The 22319-nt window shown below is 43.7% G+C and overlaps 1 protein-coding gene across 7 annotated transcripts in view; it reads left to right on the top strand.

The window, feature by feature from the left end:
- The first annotated feature begins 1982 nt into the window (after positions 1 to 1982).
- LOC310661925 (signal transducer and activator of transcription 5B) overlaps positions 1983 to 22319 on the top strand; it is a 68938-nt gene continuing 48601 nt past the window's right edge. For 2 of the 7 annotated variants that reach the window (XM_083408592.1, XM_083408589.1), the window contains exons 1-2: positions 1983 to 2184; positions 15127 to 15168. The gene's annotated coding sequence lies outside the window, so the exon portion shown is untranslated. Of the gene's footprint in view, positions 2185 to 8514; positions 8785 to 15126; positions 15169 to 16736; positions 16780 to 22319 lie in introns of those variants that run through there. The other 5 variants (XM_083408591.1, XM_083408588.1, XM_083408590.1 and 2 more) reach the window with 5 other exon arrangements.

The raw sequence follows: 22319 nt of genomic DNA, 5'->3' as shown, positions 1-22319 counted from the left end.
GTGTAGGTGCCTTTTCTTCTTGCTCAAAACAACTCTGTGTGCCTTAAGGAGGCTCCACAAATGATGGCAACCTCCCTTTATATACTACAGTCGTACCAATATGATCCTGAGCCAAGTTAAGTGGGTGGCATTCGACTAAGTTTTACGTGGAGTAGATCCATTTGAATTAATGGACATGACTGAGGCCTGTTAATTTCAATAAGCCTGCTCAAAAACTTAGTTGAATACCACCAGACGTCTGCTGTTAGCATACAAAGCCCTAAACAATTTGGTACCAGGGTATCTAAGGAATCACATTCTCCACATCTTTGCCAAGCTGCTACAGTCATCTGTGGGAGAAGGCTGCCTTGTCTTTGCCACATGATATGCCAGAGGTTTGCTCTGTGGCTGTTTGGAACATAGCCTTTAGTGTAGCAGTGCCAGCACTGTGGAACATGTTTCATTTCGAAATCAGACAGACACCGACAATCTGCACTTTTAATTATGTTCTAGAAAAGAAAGGGGGGGAAATATATTGCTGCAGGTCTTTCACCAAGCATGAACCTGCTCACTTCTAGGAATTTGTTGGCAGTTTTCGATTAAAATGATTTCATCTGTTTTATAATATTTTATTATTGCATTTCTTGCAATACTTAATTTTTACGGTTTTTGATTGTATCTCTGGCGGGTTTATTGTTGCAAGCTGCTCTGTGAAGACTCCCCCCCCCCTTTTTTTTGTGTTTGCAAAGCAGTGCTTAAGTTCCGAAAGAAAGAAAGAAAGAAAGAACCAAAAGCACTACAGAAAACCTCTCCTTCTAGCTTTCCTAAACCTCTAATCTGTATCCTTCAAATAAGCAAACTAATCTGAGCAGCTAACAAATCTGATAATATAAAGAGGCATGTGGAAGTAAAATAGAAACTGGCAATAAACCTGGCTGTTGCTGATATCTGGAACAAATGCTTTTAGAAGCATGGTATTTCGTGCCTGTGAAAAGTGCAAGGCTATAGCAAACTCCAAGCAAGCACAGTGTCAATGAACACAAAAATCCAGGGAGCTCAAATTCGGAGAAAGCACATTGTGCAGGAAATGGGAGATGTGCAAAAGACCACTCTTTTCATTATCACTTCATTTATCCCATATAGTAGCTGAATCCAGGCATTAAGTACATGTTCCAAGCCTGAGCTCTTAGCTCAAATTATCCCTGGCCCAAAGCTGAGAATGTAAAAGCACTTGCCTTTAACACAAGAGCTCGCTGTGCTTCCACTGAAGTGTCCAGCTTTCTGGTGGCGTGTGACACTTTGGGTAAGGGAGCTAAGGGAAGTCTGGCTGGCTCCTGCTATTTGAATGTCATTTGGATTATCTGAGGGTTGTGCAACAGTGGAATGGAATAGCAATGATCCATATGGCCAGTCAAATGTTGTAATGGATGAGGCTGTGTTTTAATTGCTGTTCCCTGCTTTGGTGGCTCTTTGGGCTGTAATGGGTACATAAATAGACTTTCACAGCAGCAGCAATAAATTTGCACAGGATGAGGCTAAAAGCATTACTACAGCATGGGTAAAGACTACTGTGAAAACTAATCAAGGGAGATTGAGGCAGTAGCTCACCTCTGGGTCTCTTGGTGGTCATCTTGTTGTAATACTGTACAGTGGTACCTCGGGTTACAGACGCTTCAGGTTACAGACACTTCAGGTTACAGACTCCGCTAACCCAGAAATAATACCTCGGGTTAAGAACTTTGCTTCAGGATGAGAACAGAAATCACGCAGCAGCGGTGTGGCGGCAGTGGGAAGCCCCATTAGCTAAAGCGGTGCTTCAGGTTAAGAACAGTTTCAGGTTAAGAACAGACCTCCAGAACGAATTAAGTTCTTAACCTGAGGTACCACTGTATACGGTTACTGACTCACACTTGCGTCCATTAAAAGGGTTAACCCGAGCCCTGAGGTCATATTACCAGTGGGTGTGGTTGAGCAGGCTCCTAGCAGCCTCTGCTCCCTCATTTTTCTCAGGAAGGAGCTACATGGCCAATGACTCCCAGCTGCAAGAAAAGCCAAGTGAACTGAATCTCTCCAAAAGGGAGATTTTGAAGCCTGCATCTTTGCTAACCCACAGATTGCATTATCCTTTTGCAAGGAAATCAACTACTTGTTTTGGAACCTTTTAACTTCTTTGTTTTACTGCCAATGAATGGAGACTTGTTTGATGTAAGTTGTGGAATGTTGTGAGTAAAATCTTTGCTTATTTGTGGAAAGCTTAAGTGTCTGCTATTGATTCTAGCTGGAGTATTTTTGTTTGGGCGGGTTTTTAAAAGTGGATGAGGGTAAATGCAAAATCTAACCAAGTTTAAGTGTGCTTGGAGCAATCACCATTGTGCCAACTCAGCTACTACTAGAGAGTAAGAATCTCTCCTCCAAACCTCTCTCTCCAACATAGCTCACATCATCCACTTGCAGGGCAGGAAGAGGCTGCAGAACTGGTTTTACTGCTCTGAGAGCTTGGCAGAGTCCCCCCCCCTCCCCCAATGTATCTTCAATGTTTTAGGACCCCTACAGCTGACCTGTTTATTGAGCAGTAGAAATAAATATATCGTCCAGTAGCACCTTCGAGACCAACTAAGTTTGTTCTTAGTATGAGCTTTCGTGTGCATGCCCACGAACATTCATCCTGATTTGCTTGTTGGGAGCTTAGATTACATCAGGTCTTTATTGAGCATTATTACTTCTGTTGTGCCCATATATAAGACAATGAGCATTCATCCTCATTTACTCGTGGGGTGTTTATACATCTTCCTGTTGCTAATTTATTGCATGCTTTTCATTGACTTTCCCCCCATCAATTTCCAGACTGCAAAAAGTCCATATTATTATTATTTATTGGTTTTGTATGTACAAAGCTCTTTAATCCACTTTATCTGTGTAAACTGAAAGTTAAAGTATGCACTTGAATCTCTCCTGCAAAATATGGACAGTCTGGAGGCACCAGGAGCTGATGCATCCCTGAGAGTGGGTTACTGTACAAGTACCCAACCTACTTTGAGAGCAAGGAAGCAGAGGAAGCAATCATGGTTGTAAAAGGGCTTCAAGACCAATAGAGCTGGAAAGCAATACAGTAATACCAGGGAGGTGAGAGAGTGCTCCTGTTTTGTTTTATTAAGCTGGCTGGAAGACGCTGCAGGGGTTCTTCTGTCTGCCTGCTTTCTGCCCTTCTATAATCCCTGCTTAATTATATATCTCTGTTTTCTTTTATTGCGTGTTTTTCTCTCCTTTTTCCTTTCCAAATGTTGGTCAATTGGAAGACTTCTCCCTCCCCTGCTTTTTGAGGAAGGTGCCGTTTGAATGCTGCTGCCGCAAATAGAGACAATTCAGATTGCACAATTAGTTTGAAACTCTTGCACACTGAACCCACTTCCCAAAACAATCAGGCTGTGTACACACTCCTGTTTACTCTTGCACCCAGTGTGCTCCCACTACAGATTTGGAAAGTGGTGTACACATGACATTAGCAACAGTCTGTGTCTATCCTGCATCTGTCCTGTTGTTTCTTATGAAGTACTTTGCATTGGTGCATTTCCCTTGCAAACCAGCTTCAATTCAAAATGAGAAAATGAATGAAGTAGGTGAATTTTATGTCAGCAATATATGCACACAGCTACAGGCTTTTCTTTTATATAATAAGGGAAGTGACAGGAACATGCACTAAACGGTTTGGGGGAAAGCTTGTTCGCCACATCATATAACCTCCCCACAAACAAAGAATAAATAATGCTCATTATGTAGCCAACATTGTTTAATCTCCCTGCAAACGTTGCACAAACAAATCAGGATGATTCTAAATAGGTCGTCTGCAAGCAATCTGGGTGGAGTGAAATAGCAGATGGTTGGCTTGGCTTATAATGCATAGGAGGCAAGGATGAGAGGATTCAAAGGGGGCCTATGGGTGAAAGAAGGGGCCAGTGCCAAATGAATAAGGTGTGTGTTAAGAGACAATTTGTACTGGTAACTGAAGTTGGGGTGGTTTGGGCTCAGTTCCTGTATTTGAGCAAGTTGACTGCTTGTGGAGGCAGTTCTGCTTGATAGACCATTAGCATGGTGGCATATTGGTGATTTGGATGACAGCACCACTACCCATTTACCGTATTTTTCTGCGTATAAGACAATGCTTTTTGCTAAAAAAAGAAAAAGGCAAGAATTGGGTGTCGTCTTATACACAGATAGTGAATGCAGAGGGGGACGTGCGATTAATAGCAGCAAGCAGGAGATTGGCAGCGGTGATTGGGTGGGTGATTGGTGGCTGCGGCAAGGCCTGTCTGCGATTGGCTGTGGCTGTGGCAATTGGTGGCGATTGATGGCTGTGGCAAGTGGGCGGCTGGGTTGTTGGTGGCGGCAAGCAGGCAGACAATTGGCGGCTGTGGTGAGATGTGCGATTGGCAGTGACTGTGGCAAGCGATCAGCAGTGGTGGGCAGGCGGGTGAGCGATTGGCGGAAGCTAAACAACTTAATTTCTTAATTTTGGGTTAAAAAAAAGGGTCGTCTTATACATGGGGGCGTCTTATACACGGAAAAATATGGTATTCACCTGAGTGCTCTTAAAATAGCATCCGCTATTGAAATAAATATTGCCAGAAGTTGAAGAGTGGTGTGATGACTGTTACATGGGTTGCATACACACCATACATTTAGAATGTAAATCCCCCACCCCAAGAGTCCTGGGAACTGTAATTTACCCTCTGACAGAGCTATAGTTCTTAGCACTCTTAATAAACCACAGTTCCCAGGATTCTTTGGGGAAAGTCATATGCTTTGAATGTGCTTCAGATGTGCAGTGTGTATGAAGCCAAAAAGACTTGCTAGCAGGACACTTTGTTGAATGGGAGGTTGGGGTTCTTTGGTCAACCATCTCCTTCTCAAAGGAGTCATCCAGAAAAACCAGGGTGCCACAATCATTGTAATGACATTTACAATAAAAGTTTGAAGGAGGTACACAAAGCCTGAGAAACTGGTGTGTGAGAGAAGAGTAATTGCTATGTAGATTTGAAAAAAAAAGGGGGAGTAGAGGGATTTATGGCTGTGTACATATTACTGTTTACCCCCAGCTCCACAGTGCTCCCTCTGCTGTTGTTTGAATCTATGCACACATGACATTGGCCACAATCCATATCTATTTTGTATTGTCTCAAGAAATATCATACCCTCCAAGATTTCTGCGATGAAAATAGGGACGTCCCATTCCATAATGATAATTTTACTATTTATACCCCCACAACATCTTACTAGGTTGCCCCAGCCACTCTGGGCAGCTTCAAACATCTATTTAAAAACACACACACACAATAAAACATTAAACATTATTTTTTAAAAAGCTTCCCTATACAGGATTGCCTTCAGACGACTCAGGGGTTGGATAACTCCATACCCTCCAACATTTCTCCAATTAAAATAGGGACATCCTAAAAAAAAGTGGGACATTCCAGAATCAAATCAGAAACTTGGGTGGCTTCTCTAAATCAGGGACGTCCTTGGAAAATAGGGACACGGAGATTCTGAAATATTGCTGTTTGATCTGTTTCCCCTCAAAGCAGCTTCCATCCAGTTTCAGTCCACATTCACTTTGTGGTTAAAAACTAAGGTGTGTACATTAGAGATAGCCATGGCCTGTGGAAACCAAACAGGTAATGCACCATCTGGGGTGTGTGTAGTAACATGCAAATGTGACTTGAAGCGCAGCAGAGGGAGAAATGACTTTTCTGAGTTCTAAGCCACTAAAATGCAGGTAGCCAATGCTGCATGTGGAAATTGGCAAAGATATGAGATGACCCAAACATGGGATGAATTCTTTTTTACAGATGGGGTGGGGAGAATAACGTGAAATGTTCGCCGAAGGAGGGTTTCTGTATTAGGATAATTTGTTCGGGTTCTGGAAGAGTTAGTGTAACAATAGGAACCAGAGATATCCTCATGTTCCTATTCAGATGGATGACTGATTATCTCATAATCCCTGATCTTGCTGACTGTGGCTGATGTGAGTTGGAGTCCAACAACATCTGGAGGGCCAGAGGTTCCCAACTCCTGTGCTAAAGGGTTAGAGAACGATTAAGTTAGGTGTGGGGGACAGCAGGCATATCTAAGGTTGATTCTTCCTGATTTGTGAAGGGGGAAACCCCGGAGAGTGTGGCAAAGTGTTTCCGAAGTAAAGTGGGTTATGGGATACAGGGGGAAGGATAAGGAAACTGAAAGTTAAGGCTAAAGTATATGTTACAGAAGTGCTTTCACACTTCTAATGGGGGACTGAATTAGACTTTAGTGCAGAGCTTTCCAAACAGTGTGTCGCGACATGTTAATGTGTCAGCTGCAGTGTGTAGGTTTGTAATGCAAACCCTCTGCACACTTCTCACAGGGCTGGAAAGGGGTTAGTTTAACCTCCAGTTTGCTAGTAAAACTGAATTAGTGTGTCGTGAAATGATGCATGTCTAAAAAGTGTGTCACCAACATGAAAACTTTGAAAAGTTCTGCCTTAGTGTTAAACCTTTTACCCTTGCACTATTTTCTCCATGAACCCTTCACCCACACCTGAAGCACATAGGTTAGTAAAAACATTTTTGCCATTTGTGTGTGTGTGTCTGTGTGTGTGTGTGTAATTAATCTAGTGAAGAGTGAGCTCCAGTTAGGATGTAGTAGGAAATTTTCATTGCAAAAATGGTGCAAAGGTAATAGATTAGCCCCTATTTGCCGTTTCCCCAATATTTGCAAAAACTTTATAGAGATGGAGATGTCCTTGTTGTAATTTATGGCTTATGCAGAAGCATAATTTCTAGTTCTGAAAAAAGCCCAAGAAACTTGACGCTTGAGAATGAAGATTCTGAATTGACAATCTGCTTCCTTTCTTACTGTTCTTTTCAGAAGCAGAGTCTGTACTACCACCCACCCTTTCTGCTATTTGTTTATTGGTTTTGTTTTTATGCTTTTTATTTTTGATAGCTTAATGATATTTTAAATTTTATTTACAATTATAAATTGTAACACATTAGAGGGTTTTTTATACTCAGGCAACAACATAAACCAGGAAGAGAATTGGGAGTAGAGCTGTAAGGAAAGTCTGAGGTGTGTGCCCATGTCCCCAGTTTGTTATTAATAATGGTAATGTTTCAACAGAGTAACTAGGCACGGGAGGCAATTCATGGAAACAAGAAAAAATACAAGAAAAATGTTCCATTGTTCATTTACATTAGGATGAGGAATATGTGTTGCAGTTTGCATGTAACCATGGCTGAGTGTGAACAAGTATGCAGATAATGCAAAAATTGCAGCCAGCTGTTCTGTTGCCACTGTATTAGCCAAAGCCAAGCCATGGTTTGGCTTAACATTACAGTACATCTGAACCTAGGCTTGTGGTTTCTTTCTCCAAGCAAACCATGAGCTGTAGTCAATGCTTGTTCTTGGCTTACTGCATATGGTTTGTTTAGGGGAGACAAACCACAATCCCAGATTTGGACATGAAACCAAGCCACTGCTTAGCTTTGGGTAGTGCAGCAGTAGCAAGACCAGGAGATGAGCAAAGTGACAACAGTCTTTGAGCACCTGCATGCCTACTCATTCATGCTCAGCCATGGTTTGTCTTGGCATCATGCACAAACCATTTTATTTGATCACAGTTCCCATCATCCTTGACCACTGGCCATGCTGGCTAGGTCTGCTGAGAGCTGGAAACTTGGCCAGAGTTATATGTTCCAGATGAAGAATAAGGGTGTGTGTGCTGTTTCAAAGGCAAAGTGAAAATGTCACTTTTAAGGAAAGCTGTGCAAGGGGAGGGGGGCAAGGGTATCCTCGCTCAAGTGTTTGGGGTGGGAATTCCAGCTTACAGGGAGCAGAGAGAGAGAGAGGAGGGAAAGAGGGCGGAAGAAGAACCACAACATTTTGCGGTAGTTGCGCTGCTGTGCCTTGCAATGAAAAACCACTTTAGATAATTGCAGAGGGATGGAAGGTGCAATAACTGGCATAGACTCTTGTGTGTCTGTGAGGAGAGCATGGGCGTAGCCAGGATTTCTGTTAAAGGGGGGGAGCAAAAGGTTGTTGAGCTTGTTTTGGGAAATCTCCCAAAAGCTTGTTGAGCTTTTTTTTTGGGGGGGGGGGAGATCATGGATAATAATCCCTCCCTCCTGAAAGAAGGACATTACCGGGGCAGGCTTCTACCTCACCGAATTAATGCTTTTCAATTCATTTTTGAGGATTTAGGGGGAGAGTGGAGGACAGTAAACAAGGGTCGCCTCGCCTCTGGACCAGTGGGCCAAACTGCATGCTCGTAGCGCAGGGGTTGCTCTGGTCTAAGGCGACTTATAGTTGTTGCTTTTGGCGCGCTTTTGAGGGAGCTCAAAGAAGGAGCGCCCCGCTTTTGTGGAGAACCGTGTGCATGTGTGACGGTGACACGCGCCTATGGCGGGAGAGACGAGGAGGCGGCGGCCGAGAGGCGACCCCGGGCTCTTCTTCTGTACATAACGCGGTGGGAGGGGGTGGGGAAGGCCGAGGGGCGTTTCGGCTGGCAGCTCCGCGGCGCCTGCCCCCGCTTTCGGGCGGGAAGGAAGGCGGGTCTGGCGAGGAGCGAGCGAGGGACGGAGCGCAGGAGGCGGGCCCCGCCGAGGCAGGAAGGGCTGTGGCTGGAGCTGGGGCTGTGACGGGGCTGGCAGGGCTGTGCGGGGCCGAGCGAAGGCCCGGAGTCGACGCACGGAAAGGGAGGAAGGAGACGAGGGGACTTTGCGCGCACAGCAGCAGTGAGCCTGGGAAGCCGAGCCGGGCTGGGCCGCGGCGGCCCAGGTAAGGAACTGAGGGAGAGGGGCCACCGGGGCAGGAAGGAAGCGTGTGCGAAACACACGCGCACGCCGCCCGTTTCACACGTTCACTCCCCCCCTCTTTACGCGGGTGGTGGGGAGAGAGGTGACGTGTGACGGGTGTTTCTTTTTTGGAGTTAAAAGCTCCTGGGAACCGCCGTTTTGTACAGTTCCACACAAACATTATGGGTTGTTTAGATTAGGCAGCCTTGCATCGGGAAGTTTTTTTTAATTCTCGGCATTTCGTTGTGCTTTTTATACGTGCTGGAAGCCGCCCAAAGTGGCTGGCGGGGTATGAAGAATAAAATTATTATTATTATTATATTGTGTTTGTCTTTAAGCAGGGACATGCAAAGCGTGTCACGTGTACCCCGTGGACCTGCGAATAAACGCGCGCGCCGTGAACCCGTGTCCCCGGCCGTGTTTGTGCGCGCGCTGGGTGGCGTCCGTTCAGATGCGCGTGTCGTTGCAATGTGGGATGGCACATGGGTCCAACACCCCAGCCTCTCCTTGTGGGGTAAATACATTTCGGTAAATAAATACTTGCGGCCGTGTGACACGTGCCGTTGTTGAAACCCACCCCCACCCCCTCCTCTCCCCGCGGCAGTGGGTGGGTGTGTTTGTGTTGAAAAGAAGATAAGGACTGCAGGGTATTTTGCTACCAGCGGCTATTAAGAAATGGCAGTAAGGGCAAGGATAGTATTAAAAAGTTATGCGTGCATCAGATCCTGCATATATGAGTGGCAGCTTGAGGAGACAGAGAGAGGTGCAGGGAATGCCTTTCCGTTGCTTCTGTGCAAGGTGGATTTCCTGTGTTTCATTGCTATATAAGAGGTGCTAGGAACTTGAACCCGAGTTAAAATTGTACCGCCTGCCCTGCAGGTCCTCCTTCCTTATCCTTTCAGAGCGACAGCAAAGCACTCTGCGTATGCTCAGAAGTATTATCTTGCTCACAACTGCCGTGAAAATAGGTTTCCAGGCTAAGCTCCGATTCAAAATAAAATCCTGGGTATATTGGTTTGCCATTTTTTTTTTTAAACCAACCCTATATGGCAACTAGCCTGCCTTTAACACAGGCACTTCACATGGATGACCAGGACTACCCAGGGCTGTGTTAGTTTAAGTGGTCTATTTTGCTTTTTTGCTTTCCCTGCTGAGCTGTAAACAGCATGTGCTGGAGGTGGGGGGGAGTGTTTACTTTCTAGCAGAAGAAGCAATAAATCTGCCATGCAGTTTCCCCTCCCTGCCGCTTCCCGAACGTTGCTGCACACAGTTTCAAAGCAATGTCATTGGTGCCTGGGCTATCTGCTGCCATGTATCGCTCCATGTTTGCCACAGGTTGTTGATTCTGATAGCATTGCCTTCTGGAGAAAATGTGGGGGTTGGGGGTCTGAGAGTCAAGGTCCTAATTCAAGAAGCCCAAATTCCCTCTGTAGCAGAGCTGTTTTTTCTGGTGGAATGGTTGTCATGGTGCACGTAGACGTTTTCTGTGCCATAATCATGAGATGACTCCACTGGTGAATCAAATGCTTAAACCATGTGCATCATATTGAACCGCTCGCAACTTTCCTGACGAAACTAGCTGAACAGAAATTTTCTCTGAAATGCATAACTTTCTCAATGTCCTTACAAAATTTCTTTTCTATTGGACAACTTCTGTATGTGAGTGTTGAGAGCACTGCACCACATTTCACCCGCTGTAATAATATATATTGAATTTATTTAATTTAGAGCATTTGTACTCTGCAAAAAAGGCTCCCAGAGTGGCTTACATGCAAACAAAACAAGTTTAACAATCTGAAAAACACATACAACATGTAAGAGATTTTCTCAGCCATGTATCTAATATTTATTTACTTAAATACAAAACTCAAACTTATAAATTACAACACATTGAAATAAATGTCAGTTTAGAAGGACAAATAAAAATAACTTTGCCTGTTGCAGAAAACATAATCATTTTGGGGAGAGAATCCTATGATAAATGAGGCACCACAATTGAAAAGGGTGTCTGCCACTTATCTCAGATGGTGGAGATGCCTGGTGGTGAGAGTCTCCAAAGGTCACCTCAATACATGGACAGGTTGAACCAGGGACAAGCATTACTTCAGGCACCTAGGTCCCAAAATATGCAAGGATGTAAAACAGTTTTGTATTTGAGCCATAAAGAACCCTGACCATTAGGTCCAGTCGTGACCGACTCTGGGGTTGCGGCACTCATCTCGCTTTATTGGCCGAGGGAGCCGGCGTACAGCGTGGCCAGCATGACTAAGCCGCTTCTGGTGAACCAGAGCAGCGCACGGAAACGCCATTTACCTTCCCGCCAGAGCGGTACCTATTTATCTACTTGCACTTTGACGTGCTTTCGAATTGCTAAGTTGGCAGGAGCTGAGACCAAGCAACGGGAACTCACCCCGTTGCAGGGATTTGAACCGCCAACCTTGTGATCGGCAAGTCCTAGGCTCTGTGGTTTAACCCACAGTGCTAGGCGACCAGAAATTCTATGCAGGTGAGTAAGGGAGCTAGTGGACGAGGGACGAATTGCTCCATCCCGCTTTTGATACTCTGCTTGGTTTCTTTGCCAGCTGTGAAAGAAGGGAAGTCCTTTTCTGTGAGATCAGCATGGAAATACAGAGGGCTGGTGAAGAAGGGTTGGATCATTTTGACCATCCAGCTGTCCATTTCATTGAAGGCTTCATTATTATTATTAATATGTTAAGAAGCTAGAAGCCTGCTTTTCCATGGAGAATAGGACTTCCCGTCTTCCATGGCCAGCATGGAAATGCAACATGCTAGTCTTTATTGCAGGCTAGTAAAAGAGTTTGCTGGCTGGTAATTTTTGTTGGGTTACTTCCAAGACTACACTGGTTAGCAGTTCGTTTCCATGCTCAATTCTAATTGCTGTTTTGGACCTTTTACACATCTCAGTATCTCAAGGATTCTTCTCACATGAACCAACCCATGCCCTGCGTTCAGCATCTGAGGCTCTTCTCTGTGTGCCTCCTGGTGACCTGAGAATGGGCCTTTTCAGTTGTGGCTCTTCTAGAATGCTTTCCCCGGGGAGGCATGCTTGGCACCATCACTATCTAGTTTAGATGCCTGGCAAAAAAAAACTTTCGTTGGGTTATTTACAAAACTGAGTTAAGGGAAATCACCAGCACCTTGAATTACACTTGGAAGCAGACTGCAGCTAAGGACTGGAATAATATATTCATTTGTAATTAGCAATCTAGTAACTATTCTGAAACAACAGCAGTTTCTGAACAGCTTTTAATGGCAGGCAGTCCTGTGTGCAGTTAATTGCAGTAGCCAATCTATTTAGCAGATTATAACTAATACAGTATAGCTAAAATAATTGTGGCCAGACTACAAGAACTAATTTATTGGGTTAATTCTGTTGCGTGTGTTTGGTGTTAAAACAGTTATTATGTATTTCTATGGTACTTTTCTGTGAATAAGTTGTATTTAACTTTGCAGCAGCCTCTTGAGACATGTTTAGGCTGTAAGACAGCGGTAGGCAACCTAAGGCCTTTGTCCGGATGCGGCCCAATCGCCTTCTCAATCTGGCCCGCAGACGGTCTGGGAATCAGCGTGTTTTTACATGAGTAGAATGTGTGCTTTTATTTAAAATGCATCTCTGGGTTATTTGCAGGACATAGGAATTCGTTCACTCCCCCCCCCCCCAATATAGTCCGGCCCACCACATGGTCTGAGGGACGGTGGACCTGCCCACGGCTGAAAAAGGTTGCTGACCCCTGCTGTAAGAAAATGACACTGATGTTCTGTGGATTGGTTCAGCTTTTGATAGATTCGCAGTAAGGAATGGATTTTGCCTCAGGCCAGATTGCATGGTGACCTTGGAAGTTTCCTCTGCTGTATTCGACTTGACTGCCTCTTGCGAATCACCTTCACCTATTAACTCTCTGTAAGCTACTACTTAGGGACGTGGGTGGCGCTGTGGGTTAAACCACAGAGCCTAGGACTTGCCGATCAGAATGTCGGCAGTTCGAATCCCCGCGACGGGGTGAGCTCCCGTTGCTTTGTCCCAGCTCCTGCCAACCTAGCAGTTCAAAAGCACGTCAAAGTGCAAGTAGATAAATAGGTACCGCTCCGGCAGGAAGGTAAACGGTGTTTCCGTGCGCTGCTCTGGTTCGCCAGAAGTGGCTTAGTCATGCTGGCCACATGACCCAGAAGCTGTCTGCGGACAAACGCCGGCTCTCTCGGTCAATAAAGCGAGATGAGCGCCGCAACTCCAGAGTCGGTCACGACTGGACCTAATGTTCAGGGATCCCTTTACCTGCAGTGTACCTTCACAGAAGGTTCCTTCCTACATTGAGAAGCAGTGTGATGTCAAGACTAGAGCAGTTGGGCTTTGATGTCAAAGCCCAGTTCATATCTTTACTCAGCTGTGAGCCTCCCATCCCAAACAACTGATTGGCGCTCTATCTGGTTATCTTACTGGGATGACGCACGCTAGCATAGCTGAAATGTGGCAACAATCTCTCAAGCTAACCTACTGGACAGGATTGTTGTAATGATAAGGTGAGGTATCACTTGATATCTACCCATGTGCACCCCTTTTGAGTTCACTTGAGAGAGGGACAAGATGCAAATATGACTAAACATGTATAGGTTATAGATAATGTGTGGGTATGATTAAAATAAATGACTATCAATAATTCAATGGGTATGTTGTCTACTCTTTGCTGCATCTTGCATGACACACAAACAGAAGCAGGAGTGGGTGATGACATTGGGGATTTGCTTTTGTCTCTGCAGCTCTTATTGTTTATTGATATAGAACAAAGGATTTAAATTTACAGAGGGCCAATACTTGCTCCATATCATAGATACTAGGACAGTCTCATCTGGGGTACCTGGAATTCTATCCCTAGTTACAGTCCAATTGCATTCTCTTATAAAGCAGAGCACACGTGGCTGAATTGTGCTTGCCCCCCCCCCCCAAATATGGGCACTTTCTCCTTTTTGTCATAGTGGTGAACAGTTTGTTAGTAAAACATGAATGCTTCATGGCAGAACGAGAGTTTTGCACGTGAATCCTAAATGTTCCACTGCACTATACTGACAATTCTTATGGCACATTTCTCTCTAGGGCAGATATCAAGCTCTAAAGTAGAGGGGCTTTTATACCAGCTGGCCGCTGAGTTGATCCCACCTGTTGTTAAATGGGCAGTTTACAGCTTTTGTTGCTAATTCATTATGAAGTGCAATTGATACGGATTTTGCATAGTTGCTTTCGGGTTGAGATTTTGCTGCATGGCAGGCTCAAATTCAACTGATACAGCTTTTGCTATCTCTGTATATACATGGATAATCAATCTCCCTACCCCACCCCATATTGCTATCTAAGCATTTAAAAAAGGGCATCCCTTTGTTTATTTCCCCAGGACAGTGGGGCTGTGGAGCAATTACTCTTTTATCTATTGGGCTGTGTGTTTTGGAATTATGTTGTTGTTCAATACAGTGAAGCAAAGGGCAATAGAAGTAGCCCAGTTTACACCATGAGAATACTTGACTGCCTGTGTGGGATAAGCACTTCCTTCAGATCAGGTATCTAGGATGAATAAACTGTAGTTCTTTACCAGAGTGCAGAATTGTAGGGGGAAAATAGAACACTAGACACCCTGGACATTTGCCTACTGCCTGCACTGTGTGGTTTGATTTGTTTGCACGAAATGTATGGAGATGTTTGTTCCTCAGGTTCCTTTTTCAGTGCTAACACATGTTCTCGGCTTGAAGCCTTGTAATGGGCTGTTACTTCTACTGCATGGTTGATCTTCTAAATAGCTGGTAGGAGAATAACTTGCTGATGGATGAGCAGATGACTTCCAGTCCCTTCCCATTTAATGATTTCACAGTTCTAGCATAGAAATGACGTGGGGCTGATACAGTTTTCATGGCTGCTATTGCTTCATTTATATGCCACTTTTCTTAAAGCAGCACACAGTGTTCGTTATACAGGGCCATCTTTTCATTATGTTAATAGTATAAAGTGTTAGGTAGCTCTAACGTGGCCTCATGAAAAAGTCTAGCAGGGTTAGCTTGCCCTGACTTTTGCAGAGAGAAGGGAGCTCAGCTTGCAATGGGAAGTATTCACAAGGCCAAACTCCATCTGCCTGCTGCCTGCAGGGGCTCTGGGAAATTTGCCATGCTGTATTTGTGTGTGTGTGTGTGTATGTAGTAATAATCAAGAAGCTATAGGCATGCTTAATAAATATAGAGCTAAGTTTTATTTAGAGTACACTATGTGCCTACAAGAGTCCACATATTTTTATTTTGTAGTAATTTTGTTTCCTATCTTTTGCAGTGCTTTTCAAGAGCTCCAGTTGAGGGCGAGGAACCAGTGGAGGTAGGTCCTATAGAAATCCAAACTTTAATAATCTACCTTTACATAATTCCTGTTGTGCTGCTTCTGCTTCTCTCATTTTTTTATAAAAAAACCTTCCCCTGGTTTTGTTTCATTCTTTATCCAAGATCTATGCAACACCAATCGAATCCCCGCGGCGGGGTACGCTCCCGTTGTTCGGTCCCAGCGCCTGCCAACCTAGCAGTTCGAAAGCACTCCCGGGTGCAAGTAGATAAATAGGGACCGCTTACTAGCGGGAAGGTAAACGGCGTTTCCGTGTGCGGCTCTGGCTCGCCAGAGCAGCGATGTCACGCTGGCCACATGACCCGGAAGTGTCTCCGGACAGCGCTGGCCCTTGGCCTCTTTGAGTGAGATGGGTGCACAACCCTAGAGTCTGTCAAGACTGGCCCGTACTGGCAGGGGTACCTTTACCTTTTTTTATGCAACACCAAGCGAGAGTAAAGTTTCCCCTAGTGTGAGGCATGACCACATAGAGAAATGCAAGACAAGTGGCAAGCCTTTATAAAGTGTTTGACCAAGCACTTATGAAAACAAAGTAAACCGTAAAACTGTTCTTGATTATATGCTTTTTGACCCTTTCAAAATAATTCTGATATAAACTAGAAACATTTGGCCAGTGTCACATGTTAGATCAAAGAGCGATGTGAAATTCAGCCCACTATTTCTCCACCTCTTCGGCCTGTAGTCTCAAAATTTTCCGAATTCCTTAGCCTCGCCATTCTCTTCCTGCCAGCACTGTCCAAGCCCCTCCTATATTTAGGTTGTTCTCTCTTCCTCCTTTTTCTGTGGGCATTGGTCTTCTCCATCTGATCTTCCCTAAAGTTCCTGCTTCTCACCCACTACGTTCTGGAACTTTCCGTCTCAGAAGCGGCACTATTTCCCCTTCCTTGCAGACACATTCTCATTCTGAGCAGTTTGAATGAGTGAATAGAAACCATCAGCTTACTGAGCAGTGAATGTGGGAAAGTTTGCCCATTTCTTATGTGCAGCAGCACGTACAACTGTGGCTGGCTTTGTCTTATTCTGTGGTTGCTGTTGTTCTGCCCTTAGTTACGGACTTGTTCTGTTCTGTTGCCATGGAGTGGAAGGCTTGCCCCTCCATGCATTGCTACTGTGTTTTATCACTATTTATTGGGGAAGTTTAGGGAAGTAGGTAGGTTATTTGTTCTTACAGTCTTAAAACTTTATTCACACTGATAATTGTGTTGTTTCAAAGAGGTCAGTAAAATTTTTCCACTCTCTTTGGAGTGGTTCTCTCTCTCAGAAAATAACAACAGACTTTTTACAAAATTTCTGTCTGTGAAGCCCATTGTTGTGTAGCTTTTAATGCTGTGAAACTGCCTATTGAGTGTAACATCACACCTTAAAATCAAGATTAGTCATGTATGGATTGTACACATTTCACCCCAGCCCCTTGTCATCCAACTCACACAGAACTATGACTTCTGAGATATAACTAAAAGAACCCTCAGATCTGACTATTATGGGGTTAAATTTGGAACCTCTAATTATGAACAGAAGTAAGACTTTTCTTTCCTGGTCCTTTTTAGTTTTTGCCCAGGATATTCCAGCAGTAAACAACCTGCAAATAATGTGAGTAGGAGTATTATTTATGTATTAAAAAGCGTTCTTACACAAAACACACAAAACTAAAAGAGATTATTTAAAGATGTGTCACAGAACTAAACATATTTTAAGTATTTCAAAATATATAAACAACACTTGGAAAAAGAATTTTGAAGTCTCAAGGGCAAATTACACACAGTGATAAAGACATAGTTTGGCATTGCATGAATCTTTTTTAAAAACTTATATATAGCAGCTGTAGGGGGTGATATGGCTCCCAACATTTACCAAGTATTACATAGCAGAGAAAGATTGCTCCTTATTTTGCTTAATACCATGAAATGCCATGATAGAAAAACATTGTTTGCTAAATTGTCTGTCCGTAGTGTTCTCTGACATTGCGCAAAAACCCAGCAAATGATTTGGAGGATTTGCAGGCTGGAAACAGGTGCTAGACGTGTTTTGGTCTCTCAAATCAATCAGTACACACATACATACCTATCTGTTTCATGTGACAGTTTTCTCCTTCAGAGGGCTGTATGGCTTCTAACATGGAATGGCCATCCTCCATGTATCTCCATTTCCATCCTTCATAACAGCAAGTAGAGATGCCAGCCAGGGAGGAGAGTCAGAACATAAAGCATAGTGGGGTATTTTATGAGTGATGAATAATAAAAGGAATAGTGCTGCCAAAACCTTCTCTTTGGGTGGGAAGCTTTAGTCTTGGCTTTTAGCCAGAGATCTCCCTGCTCACATACAGCCCCTAAACATATTTACAAAACTTCTCTGTTAAAAAAAAAGTGTGTTCCCCATACTTTTCAGTTAGGGTAGACCAAACTGAAAATGTTCTTAGGTTTTAGAATTAAAACCAGAAATTTGCCCAGCCAGTGTGGTGTAGTGGTTAAGAGCGGTAGTCTCCTAATCTGGGGAACCGGGTTCGCGTCTCCGCTCCTCCACATGCAGCTGCTGGGTGACCTTGGGCCAGTCACACTTCTCTGAAGTCTCTCAGCCCCACTCACCTCACAGAGTGTTTGTTGTGGGGGAGGAAGGGAAAGGAGAATGTTAGCCGCTTTGAGACTCCTTAAAGGGAGTGAAAGGCGGGATATCAAATCCAAACTCTTCTTCTTCTTCTTCTCCCCACAGAATCATGGGCTCATTTGAACCCTGGCCTTCCACTACACCAAACTGGTGTTGTGTATGATTTTGTAGTCAGCTGTATAAGCTATAAGTCTGGTCCAGGAATAAAGCAGGACGAAGACCGTGTTTCGAGAAACAAAGTGTAGGATGCAACTTGCATACATAGTCCCTAGCAGTAACAGTGGTAGTGCTGCTGTCAGACACCCAGCTCATTGGCTTGCCAACCTTTCAGCTTTGGTGGAGCTGTTTTTACATGGTCCTCCACTGAGAAACCCTTCTAAAGCTTTTCTACAACACAGTTTGAAAACCAATATTTTAGTTCAACAATTTCAAAGCTAGGACCACCCCTTTAACTGCAGCCTTCAACAATGAGACCCATTTTTTTTTTAAAGCAACACATGGCTGTTCTTCCTCATCTTCCTTTAGGGCAGGGGTGGGGAAGGAACATGTGGCCCTTTAGATAGTGATGGACTTCAACTTCCATTCTGGCCATGCTTGCTGGGGCTAATGGGAGTTGGAGTCCAACAACATCTGGAAGACCACAGGTTCCCCATATTTGCTTTAGGGTAACCAGATACTGTAGAATGGAAACCAGGTCTCCTATCCCTTTAATATTATACAGAAGAGGGGGCTTTAAGCAGCTTGTTAAGTAGAGATAAGAAAAGTTATCAAAACATCTATATAGCTATACAGGTGCCATTTTCCTTATTTAAATACCCACCCACCCTCAGATCCTAGAGATAACCCAGATTTGAGAGTGCAGCCAAGAATGTAAATTGGGAAAACAGCACAGAAGAGTTAAATACCCCACAGCTCCACTGCTCTGATGAAATTCTGACATACACCTCTTGAATGTGGTTGCTTTTCAGTAAAAATGCAAATGTTGGGAGATCAAGTTGCAGATGCACTGCGCAGTGTAGCTTTGCCCTCGGATTTAAAGTTTGCAAAGTTGTTTTACATTCTTTGTCACTCTCTCATTCATCTTTATTGAATTTGATTGGATTTTACAAGTGGAACTTGCAGCAAAAGATGACTCAGAAACTTCAACCGATCCAAAATGCAACAGCCTGTTTACTGGCTGGCGTTCCATTTAGAACTCGCATAAGCTCTGTGTTAAAACAAACTGCATTGTTTGCAGTTTCTTTCCTTGACCCAATTCAAGGTACCGGTACTTACTTTGATGTTTAAAGTCATTTTCTAACTTTTGGAACCTTTTCTGAGTTTGGGGTTTTTTGCTCTTGTGTGTGTGTGGGGGGGGGGGGGATTCTTTTCCTTTTCTTTTACATTGACTGTTGATTATATGTTTGTGTTCTAGAGTGTCTTAGGTTATTGTTAAGGAAGGACATTTGTGTCTTCCTTAGAACAAATCTTTTGTGTTTGGTACTTAACTGCTTTATTATTGAAAAAATTAATAGAAATCAGGCCATTCACTATGACAGCCCCTAAATTGTGGAATTCTCTTCCCAAAGAGGTGTGCACTTTCTTCACCTTATAGCTGTCATTGGATGTTGAAGTCATACCCTCACTGTATTTTCTTATTTAAAATTGCATTGGTTTCTTACTTAAATTCTCATATCTCATTTTAAATTGTATCACTGTATTGTTTTAACCTGCCCTGGGACCTTGTGGTGAAAAGCGGGTTAGAAATCCTGTTTACAGTTACTATTATTTATTCCATTTATATCCTGCCCTTCCTCCAGAAGTCCAGGGCAGCAACAGAAAATGCACTGTGGTGTACTATCGTTGAGGATTCCTGCTATTTCATTCTCCCTGCTCCCAAGCAGCCAGTCAGCATTTCATGCCAATTGTCAAGTTTTGGTTTTATCCCACCTAAAAATATTTTGTATCTCTGCAAACCTTGGGGTTTTTACCAAACTTGCATGGGATGTGCCATAAGCAAATGATACACAGTCTGAACTTTGGAAATGGAAGGAATTATGATGCATAGTGTAGGCAGAGATGTATATGCTTTGCAGTTCTCTTACTGTTGGTTTATATCTTGTAGAGTTGTGCTGCTGTGTATTTCTGGAGAGAGTGGGTGTTACTCAGCTACGTCTTACTCAGAGTAGTCCTATTGAAATGAATGAACCTAACTTAGTCTACTCTGAGTGAAACTTAATTAAATACCACCCATTATCTATGGGCTGCAGTAAAGATGTGAGCGCATGGGGAAAATTCCTCCCAGGGGTTTTTGGGGGGCGGGGGATGTTTTCCTCAAGGGAAATTTGAGGGGTTTCCCCATTCCCCCCTCAAATCTTCAGATCTCTAGACAGTAGGAGAATTTGGCCTCTCCTGGTTGATGGTACTGCTTGCGGCATCGTGGAAAGTTCGTTTCAGAACTTACTTTATTTACTTCCAGTTCCTTTGACATGATACACTGTGGAGTTTCCTGCTTACAGTTCATTTTGATCTGGGTAGTGTATATTCTGTACAGGTGACTCTCAACTTACGCTGGGGTTACGTTCTGGGGGTAGCACGTAAAGCCAAAATCACATACACTCAAAATGCAATGGGTTCAGTGGTGGGTGGGATTGCGAAAGACTTTTCCACCCAGACGTCCACCCCCCTTTTTATTATTATTATTATTATTATTATTATTATTATTATTATTATTCCAAGTGCATAAAGCTGTACTTCCACCATCAGACCATCTGCTGCTAGATGGTATCTGTTTTAGACACAGAATTCAGCGTCCTATAAATCTCAGTGATAAACTTGAAAAGTAATGATCAGTAGTGAAATCTCAAAAGACCCAAATCTCCTGTGGTCCTGGAGACTTTTAGATGCCCTACATGGTTTCTTGCCCTTTTCAGTGGCCATTAGAACAAGTAGGCAAACAGGCCTGTGAGTACATTTGCATAAATTATTTAATTTGTAGATTTTGGGTTGCTTTTGTGCAGAATTTGGATATTCCCCTGAAATTTATGCAGATCTGGGGTATGTGTATGTATGTTGAACTGACATGAGGGCCCCATACCTCGCATCTATAACAGCTAGCAATGTTCTCTAACACAAGTACAGTCGTACCTTGGTTTTTGAACAGCTTCGTTCTCGAATGTTTTGGCTCCCAAACGCTGCAAAACTGGAAATGCCTGTTCCGGTTTGCAAACTATTTTTGGAAGTCGAACGTCCAACGAGGCATCCTGCAGCCAATCAGAAGCCATGCTTTGGTTTCCAAATGTTTTGGAACTCGAATGGACTTCTGGAACAGATTCCGTTTGACTTCCAAGGTACGACTGTAATGTTTTAGATGCTGTGTAGAGCACAGAACTATCATTATTTTTGCTTGGAAAGCTCCCAGTTTACATTTGATGGGCAGCACAAGGTTTAAGGGGGGGGGGGAGAGATTATAAATTGAGAGATGTATCCCCTTGCCTTATACTGAGCCAGAACACCGGACTAGTCCAGTATTTTTTCCTCTGACTGTCAACAACTCTCCAGCATCTTTGGTAGATTCCCCCCCCCTTCCTCTTGTTCCAGAGAGCCTTTAATGATAAAATTGTATGTAAATGACTGAAACAAACAAACAAACACACTCAGAGATGGGTAATCTGCAGCTCTCCAGATGTTATTGGACAACAGTTTATCTCTCTCTCTTGGCCATGAAAGTTGGGAGTCCAACAACATATGGAGGCCACAAGCTCCTCATCCCTGCTTTAACTGGAGATGGCAGGGATTCTGAACTTTAGTTCTTATGAATGCAAAGCATGTTTTCTGCTACCAGAGGCAGGTTAAGTATACAGTGGCCCAAACTCCCATTATTCTAGGCGCATTTTGCAACAGGGAATTTCATTAGCGTGACCAGTTTCTGAGCTCTGGGCGTACTATCGCGCCTAAGATTTCATATTAAAACTGCAAAGTGGAAGGAAAGGAGGACCTTTTTCTGTCTCCCCACTTCCAGCAACTCCCTGAAGACTGGAGAAGAGACCCTTTTAAGAATATTAGGGAGGTGGGCAGGGGAAGGACTAGATCAGGTGAGAAATGAACATAATATTTTAGCTGCAGTTCATTCATTTTCAGCTTTGTATTCTTGTTATATAAAAAAAGTGCGCCCAGACATTCCATTGTTGCTCCCATAACCTAGGTTTAAGGTGGCATTTAGCTCCTTGCTTTCATGTCTCAGTTTCTAACACTGCTCAGGAAAGGTTTTACCTGAAGGAAGAAACTTATTGGGCCAACATGAGGGTACTGCTTAAGGCATAGAAGAGCCATATATCATAAGGCATGAAGGTGGTGGAGGGAAAGGAACGTATCATATTATCCTTCCCCAATCTGGTGCCCTTGAGATGTTGTTGAACTCCCAATCTGCATCAGCCTTATCTAGCATGGCCAATGGAATGCTGGGAGTTGTGGTCCAAAATGACTAGAGGGCACCAGTTGGCAGAGGCTGTCATATGTGGCCACAGGGATGAGCCTTACTTCCCAGACTC

Source organism: Podarcis tiliguerta, assembly GCF_965153285.1.
Source record: "Podarcis tiliguerta genome assembly, chromosome: 13".
Taxonomy (NCBI): Eukaryota; Metazoa; Chordata; class Lepidosauria; order Squamata; family Lacertidae; genus Podarcis; species Podarcis tiliguerta.
This window is presented reverse-complemented; position numbering and strand designations above follow the sequence as displayed.